Source organism: Parasteatoda tepidariorum, chromosome 8, assembly GCF_043381705.1.
Source record: "Parasteatoda tepidariorum isolate YZ-2023 chromosome 8, CAS_Ptep_4.0, whole genome shotgun sequence".
In the NCBI taxonomy this organism is placed as follows: Eukaryota; Metazoa; Arthropoda; class Arachnida; order Araneae; family Theridiidae; genus Parasteatoda; species Parasteatoda tepidariorum.
Genome location: NC_092211.1, coordinates 85,200,280 through 85,218,874, shown reverse-complemented (window position 1 = coordinate 85,218,874; position 18,595 = coordinate 85,200,280).

The following is an 18,595-nucleotide window of genomic DNA, read 5'->3' as shown; positions in this document are numbered from 1 at the left end:
CCTAAAGAAGGTAAACCCCCTCAGGGGATGGGGCAATTGATCTATATGGGAGAAATCAAATGTAGAATCTACAAATAAAAGAAATATTTCGATTGGTTTAGTTGTCTAATTTAGGTAATTAAAACCTTCTTCCTCACTGTCTGTCGAAGTCTTTTTTACACTGGTCAAATTTATTTCGTAATTTTTAATATGCTATTTTTTAAAAATGGATAAATTTCTTAAATTAGTAAAAAAATTCCTTTAACCATGAAAGATTTCATTATTTCGTAGTAAACAAGTCATCTTTTATGGACAATTTACTAACATTTTATGGACAACAGCACTTTTTTTTTCAATAACTCACACCAATACTTTGAATCAGAAATAATTTGCTTCATTAGTTCTTTGTCATTGAGTCATTACTTTCATTAGCATTTATTCTGCCAACTACACTTCTACACTGCTGGACAATTGCTAAGGACTGATCACAAGTTGCAATGTAGCATAACATTAAGCGATACATGAGGCCTAGTAGGATAAAATATATTTGCCACACTGTTCAGACATTAGAATGAAGAATATTCATTGTTCTGGAAAGTACGAAAGCTATGAAACATCTGAAAGAAAAAAAAATGTTCATTTGATGCTGCGAACGGAAAAATGGAACAATGTATCTAAATGTCAGCAGGCAACTTGAAGAAAGGTGTCAGTACCGGATGTGTCCACCGTGGAGTGTGATGCAACATTCTACACGTCGTATCATACTTTGCACAACATTATCCAGCAGCTGTTGAGGCAATTTATCCCATTCCTCTGTCAGTGCACGGATGAGGTTGTTCTTGTTTATCGAATGATAGTTTCGACTAGCAAGTTGCCTCCCCAAAGCATCCCATACATTTTCAATGGGGTTTAGATCTGGAGAACGTGACGGCCATACGAGGCGTTGAATACCCTCGCTGTCTAGACATTCCTGAACAGCGAGTGTTCGATGACATATTGCGTTGTCATCCATAAAAACAAATTTATCACCGACAGCACCACGGAAAAGACGAACATGAGGAAGTAGAACTTCATCAATGTACCGTTGGTCCATCATAGTCCCATTCGCAGCCACATGTAGGCGCGTGCGGCCATTGATCATGATGCCGGCCCACACCATGGCACTGCATGTCGGATATCGGTCCCTTTCCTGGATATTTTCTGGATGATAACCAGTACCACTCCCACGCCAGATCAGTTGGCGTCTACAATCCGATGACAGGATTGGATTGAATGTAGAAGTTTTATGGCACAAGATCCAAAGGAGGGTATGCTGCGCCAAACAATTTGTTTAGTTAGATCTAATGGTAAATTGAACACAATAGTTTCATTGTCATAAAATAAATGAAACTAATAAAATTGTTTATCTCAAGACACGTATTTTTAAAAGTTCATAAAATCAATAAAAGCGTAATTCTATAAAATACACAGAAAAGGTAAAACGGTTCATGGGTAGGAAATAAGAGAATAAAATCAGATAAAACAGTTATATACAATGTACAATACCAATAGCTCGCAGAAATGCGAAAATGTTAGGATCTAACAAATCTTTCAGACATAAAATCGTGCTATTAAAAAAGATAAGACGATGTTGGTTAAAACAAGGACAAATGGTTAAAATATGATGAACCGTAAGTAAAGTATTGCAAGAGTCGCATTTGGGAGGAGATTCTCCAAACAACAGATGAAGATGCGTGAGTCGAGTGTGGCCGATTCTGAGACGATTAAGCTTTACATCTGCATTACGCAATCGTAATACAGGTAAGAGGTCCATATATGGTTTGATGTTATGAAGTTTATTTTGAGTTTGATGGTTCCAATGCTGTTGCCAAAGGGACGAGATGAGCTGTCGAACATTTAGTTTAATGTCTGAGAATGGTACAGATATTGTTAATTCAGTAGTTGCAGATCGTGCTGCAGAATAGGCCAACTCATTCCCTGGGATACCGACGTGACTCGGTATCCAGCAAAATGAAATATTAAATCCCTTCTTGTGAAGAGCGATTAATAAATGATTAATGGCCGACCAGTCTGTGTAGGGGGCAGGGAACTGTCCTTGCATCAGAAAGGTTCTGGGTTCGAATCCCGGGCATGGCATGGATGTTTCTTTCCCTCTATCTGTGTTCTATGTCCTTTCTCCTTTGTGTGTGAATGTGACCCGCCCTATAAACGGGTTGTGGTAGTGTGACGTGGGCGACGCTGTTCCACCGCCGTGGCTTCGCCACAGGTGCCCACTGGGTAACGAAAAGAGAATTAGCAGTTCTGGCACTTTCTGTGGCCAATGGACAATAGCTCCAAGTGCCCGCCATTAAAAAAAAATAAATGATTAATGAAGCATAAGATTGGGTGAGTATCGCAGCGAAAATTTTCTAACTGGTTCAAAACGCTCTTACTATCGGAGTATATAAAATACTTTCGTTCGGAGCGTGAAGAAATCAGCCGCAATGCCAAAAGGATGGCAACAGCTTCCGCAGTGAAGACGGAACAAATATCTGGGATCTTGTAGCTATAAGTATCATCAGCGATGATGACACCACAGCCTACGTATTCCGTCGATTTTGATCCGTCAGTATATACAGGCATATACTCAAAATATTGGTGGCGATGAGAATTGAATATTTGTTGATAAATGATGGATGCAACATTAGATTTACTGTACAACTTAAAAAGGGAATAAAACTGATATGGTGAGATGATCCATGGTGGTATGAGAAGATGATCTATTGATTGTGTTGGCACCTCACAAATGTTAAATGTTTGTATGAGAGAACGCACGCGAGCATGAAATGGACGGACATATGAAGGTTTAGCGTCATACAATCGTTCTAAGCTTGATGGAAGGACATCGTGTTTTAGAGGGTGAGATTTGCAGGATTTCACACGGTAGTAATAGGCTAAAGACAATTGCATGCGACGTAAATCGAGAGATGATTGGTGACAAATGACATATAAACTCTCTACTGGTGAAGTGCGGAAGGCGTCACTACATATACGTAAAGCCGTATGATGCACTGTATCCAAACGTCTTAAGGTGGAAGCAGTAGCAGTACCTTAGACTGCACAAGCGTAATCTATACGTGATAGTATTAACGCTTTGTACAGTCTGAGTAAGGCGATACGATCCGCACCCCAAAAGGTATTCGACAAAACGCGTAATATATTCAAAGTCTTCTCACACCGTGTTCTTAGATGTAAAATATGATTCTTGAAAGTGAGTTTCTGATCAAATATGACACCTAAAAACTTTAATTCAGATACAACGGGTATGGTGACGTTGTGAATAGATATAACTGGATCATGATGCATTCTGCGTAACCTACAAAAATGTATGCAAGAGCTATTACAAGGTGAAAGACTATGATCATTTTGTTCACACCATTCAACGATGTTATTCACAGTCAACTGCAGTTGACGCTCAATAACGCGCATGTCAGATCCTGTACATGACACGTTCAGATCGTCAGCATACAGTGAACCAAAGGTGGTAATACGCTTAAGATGAGCGAGACATGAATAATAAAAAGTATAACACTTAAAACACTGCCTTGTGGAACGCCTTCAGCCTGGATGAAGAGATCGGAAAATGTAGTGCCCAGTTTTACACGAAAATACCGCTTCGACAGAAAGTTTTTGAGGAAGATGGGTAAGTTTCCACGAAGTCCCATGTCGTAAAGTGTCTTCAAAATTCCGTATCGCCATGTCCGATCGTAAACCTTCTCAATATCGAAAAAGATAGAGACAAAATGGTTTCGTCGGACAAAGGCGTTACGAATCCGTGACTCTAGAGCAACGATGTTATCAATCGTGGATCTTCCCTTACGAAAACCACTCTGGAAGTCTGGTATAAGGTGATTTTTTTCTAGGTAGTACACCAATCCGATGACAGACTGAACTTACTCTCATCTGAGAATAGTACTCATGCCCAGTCCTGTTCAGTCCAATTGTGATGCTCACGACACCATTGCAAACGGGCAGTACGGTGCTGTCTGGTCAATGGAACACACAACAGGTCTGCGGGGGTATAGTCCTCCTCCCCTCAAACGTCTGGCAACAGTTTTTCGGGAGATCTGTTTTCCTGTGGCAGCAAGAAACTGATTTGCCAGCTGCTGAGCTGTGGTGTGCCTGTTCCTTTTTGCTGATAGGACGATGTATCTGTCTTCTGCAGGCGTCGTACTTCTAACACGACCTCCCCCGTGCCGCTCGCTACACATTCCAGTAGTTATAAATGATTTCCTTAGCCGTGAAACAATGCTGTGAGCGATGTCGAACTCCTTGGCAACATCTGTTATTTTTCGCCCTTCTTCGATCTTTCCAATAATTCGGCCACGTTTAAAATCATCTAAAGGCCTGGTTTCTTAGGACAGGACGCCGTCAGCTGGAAATCAGCGCTAACCTCTGATTGGTCCATTTGTGAGTTTGATAGTATACGTCATCGAACGCTCATCTTGAACTACAATTGCCGTCCAACTCAACTGCAGTTGGATTACAACGTGACGTTAACCACAGAAGCAATGGCGGACAACATCCAACAGCTCATTGAAATCAGCCAAGATTCTGATTTTGACATTAAACATAGCTTCTTCATTAAACATAGCACTCTTCATTTAGCTAAGCTATAATGTGTTTTTTCTTGGACAAAGTCATTATTTGTTCTCTAAAACACTGGTCGACAATAACAAAATCAATACAAATTCAAAATAAATACTTGTTTACGTTATTAACCCATGCGCAATGAGAGATAATGTCTGCGTTGGACCGACTGCTCACGCTGAGCTAACAAAAAAGTATTTTTTTGACGTCAGCTCTACGTCAACTTTCCGCTGACGCCCAGATAAGGCGCTAGTTCGAAGAAACCAGGCCTTGAGCTAACAAACCAGTATTTTGTTGGCGTCAGCGGGACGTTGACGTCCGGCTGACGCTCAGATAAGGAGCTTGTCCTAAGAAACCAGACCTTAAGTGATATCGGGAGGACATGCCGAAAACTTCAAGTTTGTCAACTAAATCTTTCCTGTAAAACTTTGACTTGAAACAACAACGTCCACACGCGTCAAAGCTCTTATCAGCGCTATCACGTTATGAACAGACGTGGAAAAAATTTTTTGCATACGCATACCTCTTCTTACTATATCCCGCACTTATTCTAATTTTCCACATTTTGTTTCCTTTCATTTTATGGTTGCTATGGATGATGATAGTGTTATCCGTCCTTAGCAATTGTCCAGCAGTGTATAATGTCTTAAAAATATTGCACCATTAATAAATGTACTTTTAAAAAAGTTATTTGTCTATTACAAGACCTAATCCCATATGAATTTCCTTCTTAAATATGGTTGGTTGGTTGGATTTTATTGGCACAAGAGCCAGAATTTTCTTAAACATGAAAGTACAATTATTTTAAAACTTGGAGTCTTTTCCGAAAACACAAGAGTCGTAAAATATTGCACTATTAGCAACAGTTTTTTTTTAAAAATTTGCTCTTATTTTTTGCTTTAGCTTCTCTCACACATTTCTTATTCATATTACAAACAGCAGTAAAATAATTTTTTTTCTTTTTCTTAAAGTTCCGATCAGTAAAGTTTTTAAACCGAAATTTCTAGTAAAACAACTTTATGAAGCATTGATGATAAAATTGCATTAAAGACCTTAACGCATCTATTCATAAACTGATAACTTCAATGAAATGCATATTACTTATGCATATTACTTAACATTGGGAGGAAAGTACCCGGGTTTTTTTCTCGCTAAGGCAAGAATTGATTCAATATTGAATTCGTAGTAATCACTAACAAAATGTTCAAAGAAAACAAACGTTAAACTAAGACATTTTTTCTCATAAAATGCCACATAAGGGATTGCTGTAAAGGGTTTTAATAAAGTTTATTTTAATTCATCTTTTTTTTCCCAGTATTGTATATCGTGTTGGCCCTTCAAAAATCTGACCTTGAATATCTCAGAATCGTGATAAAGATTTCGTTTCCTGCAAAAATGTACGCATCAGAAAACGTAAAACCGTTTATAATTGCGCATTTTAGCACTTCATTGATTACAGTTGTCCTTCGATAGTTCTCATATGTGTGACCCCAGAGTTATAATCGAAAATCATCAACGAATAACACACTATTAATTGATGTGTTTGGTANTAAAACCAATAAAAATCTGGATAATTTTAATTCTCTCTTCACTTTTATTTCTATTTCTAGTTGTTAAGTGTCATCTAGTGGTTTATGACATATTCACTGTCTATCAGATAAAATGTTGCCACTCTCAATCAAATAATTAAGTCAGGCATTTATTATTTTTTCTTATAATTTACATGGGGCTTAATAATTTACGGAAACCACTCTATTTTGCCGATTATATGTCACGAGTTTCAAACAAAAGCTAGAGGACTACTTTAGATGTCTGGTTCAGATTGGTGTTTAAGCATAATAAAGTGAATATCGTCATGTTCAAGAGAAATATTTTTGCATCACTCTAAGACTGTTTCTAATTCATTTATGTTGAGTGGTGCCTTGCACTCTTCCAAAGGTTCAAATGGGCTATTTAAGAATATTTTTTTTCAATTGCAGAATTTGAATTTCTAATTTGATGTCATTTTGTGGACACATTATATTTAGAATGCTTTTTAGGTTAACCTGAAAATGTTTCTTGCTCGAGCTTCTTTAAAAGTTATTAAATTTTCAAGTGTTGGTGTGCGACGAAACTCTTTTGCGTAGCGGCATTCCTTCGTGACTTAAGGCTTGTTGACAGAATGACAGTGTTTTGAGTCTCTTCTTTAGAGGTATTATTGTTTCATTCAATGGAACTATTGTGCTTGAAATGTGACAAATTTGCTTGAGATGGCTATCAATATAGGATCATCCTCTTCTTCTTATTATTATTTCTTCAAGAGGGAAATTCATTCTACAATTACATCTTTGCGTGTTATAGACAAAATCGTACTTCTTGTGTACACGAAACACTTATAATATGTAAATAAATTTTAAAAGCTATCTCATTTTATAAACTTTTTTTCAATCTACAAAACTAGAAATTTAACAAGTACAAGTCTTTGAAATGTGAATATATTTTAGTTTTAAACTATCTAATTTTACGTGTAAATAAATATTTTTTTTTTCAGATTTATAAACTCAGTCTTTGCTCTTGGACAAGGATAAAGAGGGATAATTTTGCTACATATATTGCTGTTTGAAAAATAATTTATCTATTTGCTATTGTGTGCAGTATTTCTTTCAATAATTAAGTAGATAAAAGTTAGCTTTGAGAGTGCTGATGAAATGTGAGAAGAATTTTGCAGATGTGCATTGTTAAAAATTACTAAGCTCCTCAATTTCAATTACTGGTTAACGAGTGAAGCGCTTGGAAAAGATGTAAGAAAGCAATTTGAATGTAGTTCACAAGGTGTGATAGCTATCTAGTTATATCATGAATAATTAGAATCACAATTAAACTAATAAAACTTAAAACTAATAATTAAAATAAAGTAGCTAAGCATATTATTTTATCCTCACTTTCCAGTTTCACTGCTATAGATATGGCATGATTTTGTTAATAAACTTCTTACGATTAAATCTAATGAATCACGTGGTCATGTAATATCTTAATTTCCTAACGTTCCAATAAATAGTAATTTCCTTTTGATACTAATTGCCTCAAACAAATTACAAACTTCCACTTTAACCAAGCTGAAATTGAAGAAATAAAACATATAACTCTCCTTTGTTTAGTATAGTCCACTTTCACTTTTAATGGTTAATTTTATTTTTATGAGGGAATAGCTATTATTGGTAATCCTCTCAGCCCCTTCCTAAGTTAACAGAATATGCACTATTATGAAGTGGAGCTCTGATTTATTAATAGACGATAGGTTGAAAAGTGTATCGCACTGATGGACAATGCTGACACAGATCAAGTTCTCAATATTATGACTCCTGCATTCAGTTCACGTTTGAACAAGAAAATATATACTTTCTCAGACGTTCTTATTTGTTCGTAATTGTGATGAATTTCTCTGTACTGTTTATAGGTAAACACTCTGTTCTCAGAATCTTTCATATCATCACCCTAAATAAAAGTTGCCTTATGCATGCTTGTTATTCATACTTCTTAAATGTGTTCTAATAGTAATCTTCTGAGTAACAGTTATCTCAAAGCTATCGCTGTTGACCGTGAATTTCCTTCTTATATAATCGATTCCATCTACAGAAAATTAATCACTCAATCTAACAAACTCTTTAGTTTGGACAGTTTGATTTCATGATTCCAAAAATTAGTCCCCAAGTGTGTGATGTAAATTTTTGGCACAAGAGCCATGATTTGACTATACCAAGCCTAAAACTAGGTTAAAAGTGCATGTAATTTAATTAAAATCTAATCGCTAGTTTAAAATTTATGTTACTTGGTCTCCAAATAGAAAAGATTTTGAAGAAACTTGGATTTCAAATAGTTTTTCACCAAGCTCCTAAATTTCTTCAAGCCTTAAGAACTTGCTGTTGATATTTATAGTTAGAATATTTATCAAATTTTTTGTCAGTGTATCGTAGTGTGTACATCTCTCTTAATGTGCCTGTCAAATAAGAAAACTTAATTCTTTTTCTATTTCAATAGAACAGCTATCAATAAAAGGTTTCTTATCTGGTTCTTCTACCCGAGTCGGCTCGTACCTAAATAAATCTTAAGAGAAATGACCACACACTCAAGAAGAAATACTCTAATTAGAAGAATTAGAAGGGGTGTATTAACGAAACAACACTACAAAAAAAACACGATCTCTCGTTCGCCAGTAACACAAAAGCTTTCAAAAAATTGTTGTTCTTAGAGAGAGAGAGTTCTATATTCAGTGGTGCCATCTAGTATGTCCTCTGGCAAGAAAAATGGTATTCTGTTTTGAACAATGCCTATTGCCTTAAATTTCGACTTAACTTAAAAAATATTTCCAAAATAACGATATTTAACGATATTTTACCGCCTTAGATAAATCGAATTACAAGCTATCCGCTTCTAAAATCATTGAACTCTGCACTTCATTTTCCGACCATGATTTCTAGTAATCGTTTCACAGTTTGAGAAATTCTGAAAATTTAGTTAATGATCTTTCTAGTATCCCACCCTTTCTATGAGTTTTTGAAATCTATATTAATTTCATCTTTTTCTTGTTTTTTTTATCCAGGGGTTTCGGCTAAGCCCTCTCACCTGTTTCTTGTAACCCTTCTTTTTATTAATTTGTTCCAACCTTTCCTTAGTCCCTATTTTTTAAACAACTTTCTATGTATTTATCTCCATACTTTTGGTGCAGCCCTTGGTGTTTGGAAGTTTATGACCCATACTATGACGCACTTAAGACTCATATGCAAAATAACAAACTTTAAAGACGCCAGACCTCTTTTTCATGTGGTTTCACAGAACATTAAAAATTAAAAAAATAACCATAAAAAACTACATATTTGATTCTAGTAACTATATTTAATCTTAATAATTGGAAATCGTAAAAAATTCCAATTTTCTTATACAAGAAATCCTTATTATGAATTTATTGCCATGTCAGGTAATAAAATATTCATTTCTTTTGAATAAAATAGTCATTTCTTTTGTTTCACAAGTTTAACTGAAATGGTAATAAAGAAAATAACAGAAATAAATTGTTTTATATCTCATCCATAAAAGTATATTCATATTTTCATCAATCATGCCTTCACAACGCTACGATACCTTTATCGTCACTACGATTAATTTCATTAAATTCTCTCTGAAAGTTCTATTTTTTTTCGAACAAAATATTCCATTTCTTCTTTTTCTAAATTTACAAGTATAGAATCACCAAATTTTATATTTACTTTTCTCAATTATATCAGATTATATATCCTAGGCTTCAATTCCTTCAATTTTTGTTTTCAGTGAATTGCATTTTTCCATTTATTTGAAAACGTTTTATTGAATATTTCAAAGCCGAAAGGTACAGTATTGAAATCTTCTGAAATTCTAAACAAGTCTTTTTTATTCCTTTTACTTACTTGAGAAGATCTGTCACTTTAAATTTTAAACTGATTTATTTCTACATTTCAATAAACTGTTTCACCTGCAATTATTTTCATTCACGTAACTCATTTTACAGTTTTATCATTTACTATACACGCATAATCTTTTAATGGCTCTAATATCCATATTTGTCTTTTAACTTCCTTGACATACGACCTGTTTGAACTGTATTGCTTCTATCATCAATGTATACTATACCAATTGTATCATAGTACTTTACTTTTTAACCCAATTTATCGAGTATATCGTACAACTTTCTATTATCAGAACTAATTGTAAAGATTGATATGTATACATTTGTATAAAAATAGTTTTTAGTGCATTCATCTTCATAGTTATAAAACATTTCTGTGCAAACATCGGTCATAGAAATGATTGTAAATCTCTAATTCCCCATCAAGTATTATTTTATAAAAATCTTCTAATTCTGTAACATTTTTATTTTAAACACATTTTCTTTTTGTCCAAAGTTGTCCCTTGCTATAAAGAATATTTAAACTAGCATCAATCTTTAACCTGGATTTTTTTCACAATTTATTAAAAATTCTATGTATAATACATCTTTAACAGTTTTCTTGTAGTGTTTAGCATTCAATATGCATTATTTGTTAGTTTCAAAGTCTCTATATTCTTTGAGTTTATCATTCATTTCTAATTTTATTTTTAAAAGACTAGAAAAATTTATTTTAATAGCTTATTTGATTTCTTTTCAGAATGCCATACTTATGAAATATTCCAACATTTCAAACTTCCTTTCGATAGCTAATTTCACTTCTTCAGTTTCCTGTGTTTCTACGAAACCTATTACAATATCGTAATGACATTGAATTTCATATTTCATATCATATTCATTTTTTCATTTCGATTATACTGCTAAAATGTTTACTGTAAATTGTTTTAGATCATGATTCACATAAACTTACTATTAATTTTTCTTCCTTGTATGGTAATACAGGAAGTTATAATTTTCTAGACTATATATACTATAAATTATATTTATCCGTGGCAAATTTCATTGGGTTTTGATAAGATGACTATGAATAGTCATCAAAATAGATAATAACAGTATACGATATAAAGAACATAAATCTATTTATCTTACTCTTTATTATTCATTTCATATTTCAGTTTTGTAACTCCACAAAGCTTCTTTAGGTTTCAATGGTTCTACAGCATCTCTTTTCCTTCTCCGTTTTAATGCATTTATTAATAATATTTTTGTTATTACGAAAAAACCATTTCTTAAATTAATTTTTGTGTCTTATTGTACAAATATTTCATGCATGTATTTGCTTGAAAATTCATTGTTGATTTTCTACGGCATCTCTTACTTTCAGCCAGTGACATCCATGAAGTTGATAGATGGTGTTTTCATAAAAACCATACTAAAAAATACTTTAAAACCTATTGAGACAGACCCCTTAGGAAAGCCAGTGGATCTCAGAGTGTAGTAGAANATTTTAATAGCTTATTTGATTTCTTTTCAGAATGCTATACTTATGAAATATTCCAACATTTCAAACTTCCTTTCGATTGCTAATTTCGCTTCTTCAGTTTCCTGTGTTTCTACGAAACCTATTTCAATATCGTAATGATATTGAATTTCTTATTTCATATCATATCCATTTTTTCTTTTCGATTGTACTGCTAAAATGTTTACTGTAAATTGTTTTAGATCGAGATTCACTTAAACTAATTATTAATCTTCCTTCCTTGTATGGTAATACAGGAAGATATAATTTTCTAGACTGTAATACTGTAAATTATATTTATCCGTGACAAATTTCATTAGGTTTTGATAAGATAACTATGAATAGTCATCAAAATACATAACAACAGTATACGATATAAAGAATATAAATCTATTTATTATTCATTTCATATTTCAGTTTTGTAAGTCCATGAAGCTTCTTTAGGTTTCAATGGTTCTACAACATCTCTTTTCCTTCTCCGTTTTAATGCACTTATTAATATTTTTATTATTACGAAAAAACCATTTCTTAAATTAATTTTTGTGTCTTATTGTACAAATATTTCATGCATGTATTTGTTTGAAAATTCATTGTTGATTTTCTACGGCATCTCTTACTTTCAGCCAGTGACATCAATGAAGTTGATAGATGGTGTTTTCATAAAAACCATACTAAAAAATACTTTAAAATCTATTTAGACAGACCCCTTAGGAAAGCCAGTGGATCTCAGAGTGTAGTAGAAAGTGATTGAATTCATTTTTTTACCCAGCTTCTGAATAATCGATTGTTCAGAGCATTACTGCGAATTTTGTTCACAGCAGAGCTCGACCTATTGCAATGATTCAGACAAACTACATTACTGAGATTTTTTAAAACTAAATGCTGTCTGTGAATCACGCAGCGAACAGCTAAAATATCTGGTACCCACCTCTTCAAAAAAGTGATAAACCTGCGATGTCGATCCATCATTGTAGAAGTTCTATCAGCGACAACAGACATAATATTCCCAAGAGGAATGTTTTTCTCTTCAAAGTAATCTTTGTCGGTATTAAAAACAGATTCATCTTTGGTATCTTTAATCAAGCTTCTTGCAAAAAGCATTTCTTGGATAATTTTTCCTTCCTTCACTAACCGGACGCAAACCACCAGTACAGCCTTATAACTTGGCAAGGCAACTTGAAGGAAAAATTCTTTGGATATCAAAAGTTTGCATAAGGAAACTTCAACGTCTTCAGCTATCTCATCAGTTCATCGCTGCACTGTAATCGTTGATTAATAAGATAATTTTGATTACATTAGATGCGGCTGGATTGTATAAAACTGTTTCTAAAACTTCTTTGCCAGCCGACAGTATCAACTCTTCGCCGATGGTATGAAAGATTCCTAAAATTAGCAATTAATTTTGATATAGTATAAGAGGCTATCAAACCCTCGTCGCATTTTTGCGATGAGGTTGATAGTGTGCCTGAGGCAGAAGGTGCCCTTGATTTTGTGAAAAATGACAAATCGTTATTTTATTTGTCAGGATGAATTTCTTGGAAATGCTCTTGCAAACGAGAAGATTTCATTGCCTCATTAGATAAAATTTGTTACGAAGTAAATGCGTAATTGAGAGTTCTACGGCGATTGAATAAATTCGAATTTCAAGTACGTGACTAATGTATTGCCGACACTTCCTTTTATTAACCGACATTGTTTGTGGCAGCAAAATACAAATGATGAAGAAAATCCATATTCATTCTGATTCGTATTTCTCAAAATTAATGAATAGTTCATGATAAAGAACTAATTTGAGCACGTACCTGGCCAAACAAACAATGAAATCGAATCGAAACTGGGGGAAAAAACTGAAAAGAAGGAAGTGAACGAAAACCATCCTAAAAACATGGGTCAAATCAAACATTCATACTGAAAGCGCATGCACTTCTCCAAATAGCTTGAAGGGAGTCACGCCCCGGGGTACCCAAGTGATCTGTCCTTCCTTCGATTTCCTCTCCCTTTACTACTGCTTTCCTCTTTCTCGTCCCCCCTTGTCTGTCGTGGTTGCCAAATTTACTGGTAAGGGCTTTTCATCTGTGTTTGATAACCACCCTGTTGTGTCGGACCCAGATGAAAAGAGACCACCCTCGTGTTTGCCGTGCGTGGAGACCAGTGTCCCTGGAAAAGGGGATCCTGGCAGTTGAGGGTACCCCAATACACTTCTTTGGCCCATGCTTCAGGTAAACGGGACGTGCATATTGACCTGTATGCATCAATCGGCCAGTCACGAATGTCATCTGTTGGCTAGGGTCAAGTCCGGGGTCACTTACTGGGCACCTCGTTAAGGGTGGAGGCTACTTCAGGGGTGACTCTCGAACGTATAGCTATTAGTCAGCATCGATGTTCAAATAACAGATTAGTCTCAGTACCTATCTGTTATTTGCATTCCCAGGTGGTGCCGTTGATAGTCGAAGTGATTTTTTATATTTTCTAAGGCTGAAAGTAGTAAGGTGTCCAGTTCCGCTCACCAAAACAAAAATAGCGGAACAACGATTTTACATTATTAGGCTCACAAACCCAGAAGTGCCCAGCACTTCATTTACCAAGATCTCGCCATATTTAATTCACAAGGCTCTGCTCTCTGTATTGGGAGAAGTAGCTTCTGTAGAAAAGTTACGCTCAGGTGACCTTTCAGTTGAGGTTTCAAAATTACAGGCAACTATTCTATCGAAATGCACTAATATCTGGTCCTTCACTGTTACTGTATCACCCCATAAGACTCTAAACACTTCTCGAGGTGTCATATCAGAGTATGATTTCCTCGATGATGCAGAGGAAACAATTGTTGGAAATTTGAAAGAACAACATGTTACTGCTGTCAGTAGGATCAAAACATGTGATCCTTATTTTTGACACTCCGAAATTACCATCTTCGGTTAAGCTTGCCTGGCATAACTACCCCGTACGACCGTATATGCCAAACCCATTAAGGTGCTTTCAGTGCCAATGGTTTGGACACTCTAAAGCATCTTGTCGTAGTAAGCTTATTTGTGCTCGATGCTCTGGTTCCGACTATGGAGACGCTACCTGTGAGTTGCCACCTCTTTGCATTAATTGTAAGGGAGCTCATGCTGCATGCTCCAGGAGTTGTCCAAAATGATCCCAAGAAAGAGAGATACAAAGTGTCAAAGTATTGCAAAACTTCAATGAAGCCCGCCGAATGTCCTCGTCCGGGTGTGTCCTATTCTGCGGCAGCCAAGAGTTCATTTTGCTCTGTCAGAGTAAACAAACGGACCTTCCACTTTTGTCATCTACCTCTCATCATCAGGTTTAAAATACTACTAAAAAACGAAAATTTAACTTTAAAACACTATCAACGTCAAACAGAACAACATCTCCTAAAAAGACTTCTAAAATTGACAACTCAGGACAAACCCTACCTTTACCCCAGCAGCTTGTATCAACGAAAATGCCCTTAAGTAAAAAACCTGGCATATCTCGGAAGAAGAAAGATCGTAAGTCCAATCAGTACGCCAAGCAATCCATTTCTGATGCTCTGAAGATGATGGATGTTGACGTAGAATTGTCCCTTCACCCTTACGAGGATGAATTCATACTTGACTCATCTTAAAATGCTTGACGTTAAATTACAATAATATCCATCTACTCCATAATTTCCATTAATTTTATCTGCTGGAATTGTCGTGGCATAAGAAATAAGCTTTCAGATATCAAGGATATTATTTATAATTATAAGCTGCATGTTTTGCTCTGCAGGAAACTCATTTAACGACTTCTCATAATTTTAAATTTCGTAATTACTCTTGCTCCCGACAAGATTTTAATGATGGATGTGATCCTCATGGAGGCGTTTTAACCTGTAATGCATTACCATCTATTCATTATTTATTATCAACTTCATTACAAGCAACTGTTGTTCAAATCCACATTAATGTACTCCTCACTGTTTGTTCAATTTATCTACCTCCTAATACATATGTTTCCCAAACAGAACTAAATTAATTGATTGTACAATTACCTTCACCTTTCATTTTGCTCGGGGATTTTAAGGGCCATAGTGAATTGTCGGGTAGTTCCGCCTCCAATGATCGGGGACGTAAAATAGAGCAACTTATACAGGACCATAATCTATGTTTGTTAAATCAAGGCGAAAAGACTTACTTTCATATGCTGACCCGTACCTTTCACGCCATCGATTTAGCATTATGTTCACCAGCTGTCTTTGCCCTTCATAAACTTTTCCTTGAGTTACAATAGTGATCATTTTCCACCCATAGTTTCATATTCTATTAATAGTCCCAGGAGTCCAAGACCATCAGTTTTCATACATCATCGCGCTAAATGGCACTTATTTACTCAACTTGCTCAGACTACAGATGGTAACGGATAAAAACGCAAATGCTGCAGTGAATACTGTAACTTCTGTAATCATTAAGGCTGCAGAAGAGAGTATTACAAAGTCTTCATCTACTTCTCCTCGCCATCGTAATTGGTGGAATTCAGAGTGTTCCACCGCTTACAAGGAACAGAAGCGACTTTGGAGCCTCTTCCGTCGTTCCCCTTCCACTTCAAATCTTGTAGCATTTAAACGAGCTGAAGCGTTTGCTCGTAAGGTCCGACGCAGTGGCCGAAGAGAATCCTGGAAGCGCTATGTCTCATATTAAATGTCATCTCCCAAACAAGTTTGGTCCAGAGTAAAAAAGGGCAAATTGCATATACCGGGAATTTTATTTTTCTATATTAAAAAAGAATTATACAACCTACTCCTACCCATTGATGTATGTAATATGCTTGGTGAGACATTTGCTGCAATCTCTAGTGCAGATAGTTACAGCCTGTCTTTTCAATACGATAAACAAAACGCTGAACGACATGCCATCAATTTTCACACTCGTCGATCGTCTTCAAACAATGGCAATTTTGCTTTTCTGGAACTACAGCTATCAACAGCTGCGAACACTAGCCCTGATCTCGATGGGGTAACTTACCACATGCTCCGCCATTTGGATATTACGTCTTTGTGTAACGTACTGGTTCTATTTAATAGAATATGAAAGGAACAGAGTTATCCATCATGTTGGCGAGAGGCAATTGTGATCCCCATATTGAAACCAGTCAAGGATTCTAAGGAACCGGAAAGCTATCTCCCTATAGCGTTAACAAGCTGCCTGGGAAAGTCCTTTGAGAGCATTGTTAATACCCGCTTAGTATATTTCCTAGAAACGAACCATCATATACCTGAGTTGCAGAGTGGTTTTCGAAAAGGGATGTCTACTACGGATAACCTTATTGCTTTAGAGTCAAGAATTCGTAACGCCTTTGTCCGATGTAACCATTTTGTCTCTATCTTCTTCGATATTGAGAAGGCTTACGATCGGACATGGCGATACGGAACTCTTAAGACGCTCTACGATATGGGACTCAGTAGTAATTTACCCATCTTCCTGAAGAACTTTCTATTTTCGGGTAAAACTGGGTTCTACGTTTTCAGACCTCTTCATTCAGGTTGAAGGTGTTCCTCAAGGCAGTGTTTTAAGTGTCATACATTTTATTACTCATGTTTTGCTCGTTTTGAACATATTGCCCTCTCATGTGTTTGGTTCACTTTATGTTGACGACCTAAATGTTTCTTGTTCTGGCTCTGATATGCGCGCTATTGAGCGGCAACTCCAGCTGGCTGTCAATAAGATTTCAAAGTGGTGTGAGAAAATGGTCACACATTTTCACCCACTGAAAGCTCTTGCACACATTTTTGTCAATTACGCAGATTACACGTTGATCCTGTTATTTCTATTCATAACGTTAATATACCTACTGTTTCGAAAACAAAACATTTAGGCGTGATTTTTGACAACAAACTCACTTTTCTGCCCCATATTCTTTATCTTAGAAAACGTTGTGAGAAAACTTTAAATGTGTTACGTGTTCTCTCAAATACTTTCTGGGCTGCGGATCGCATCGCCCTAATCAGAATCTACAAGGCGTTGATAGTATCACGCATAGATTACGCTTGCGCAGTCTATGGCACTGCGACTGCTTCAAATTTGAAGCTGTTAGATACAGTGCATCATACTGCGATGCGAATCTGTAGCTGCGCATTACGAACGTCCCCAGTCGAAAGCTTATATAGTATATGTAATTTATGATCTCTCTATTTTCGGCGTATGCAGCTCTGTCATACATTTTACTTTCTTGTTATGTCATCTAACTCCCATGACATGAGGTTATTCCACTAAGCTTACGCGCGATCCTCATACATACCCCCCTTTTAATGCTCGTATGCGTTCAGTCATTCAATTTTTGCGAATGACTATCTAACTCAGCTGATCTCTTTCTTAACAAACCTTGTGTTATTCCGTATTATCACTTTTATTCTCCATTTGCTTCATACAGAAAATGCAGTATAGCTCCTAGCGTGTATATTCAGCTATTCATCTCTCATCGTCATGAGTATTGTCAGTATGTTTCTGTTTTTACGTATGGGTCAAAATGTCCAGGGCATGTTGGATGTGGAATCATTATAGCTGATCGAACATACTATTATATCATGCCGGCCATATGTTCTGTATTTACTGCTGAAGCCATTCTCATAACTCTACGATTTATCTCAACACTGACCGTACGAAAGTTTTGCATTCATTCTGACAGCCAAAGTGTTTTACGTCAGCTGAATAATCATATAAACAACGAAGCTCACCCTATTTTGTGTATCATTAAACATCTGTTAGTTAGTCATCACAAAAATGATTTCAACATTTTGTTTTGTTGGACCCCCAGCCATGTTGGTATTTCAGGTAATGACATGGCTGACTCAGCTGCCCGATCTGCTACGACTCCAATAACCCTATGAGCCCCCATTTCTGACATGAAGAATTGTATACGACATTTTATTATGTCTTTGTGGCAGCAACACTGACATTTACAAACTGCATACAATTAAGTCCATGCTCGAGCCTTGGCCTGTGTTGAAATTGCGCAGAGCAGATGTCAAGCTCACCCGCCTACATATAGGACATATTCGGCTGACTCATCTTCACTTGATGTTCAGAGAACCGCCTCCTGGATGCGAT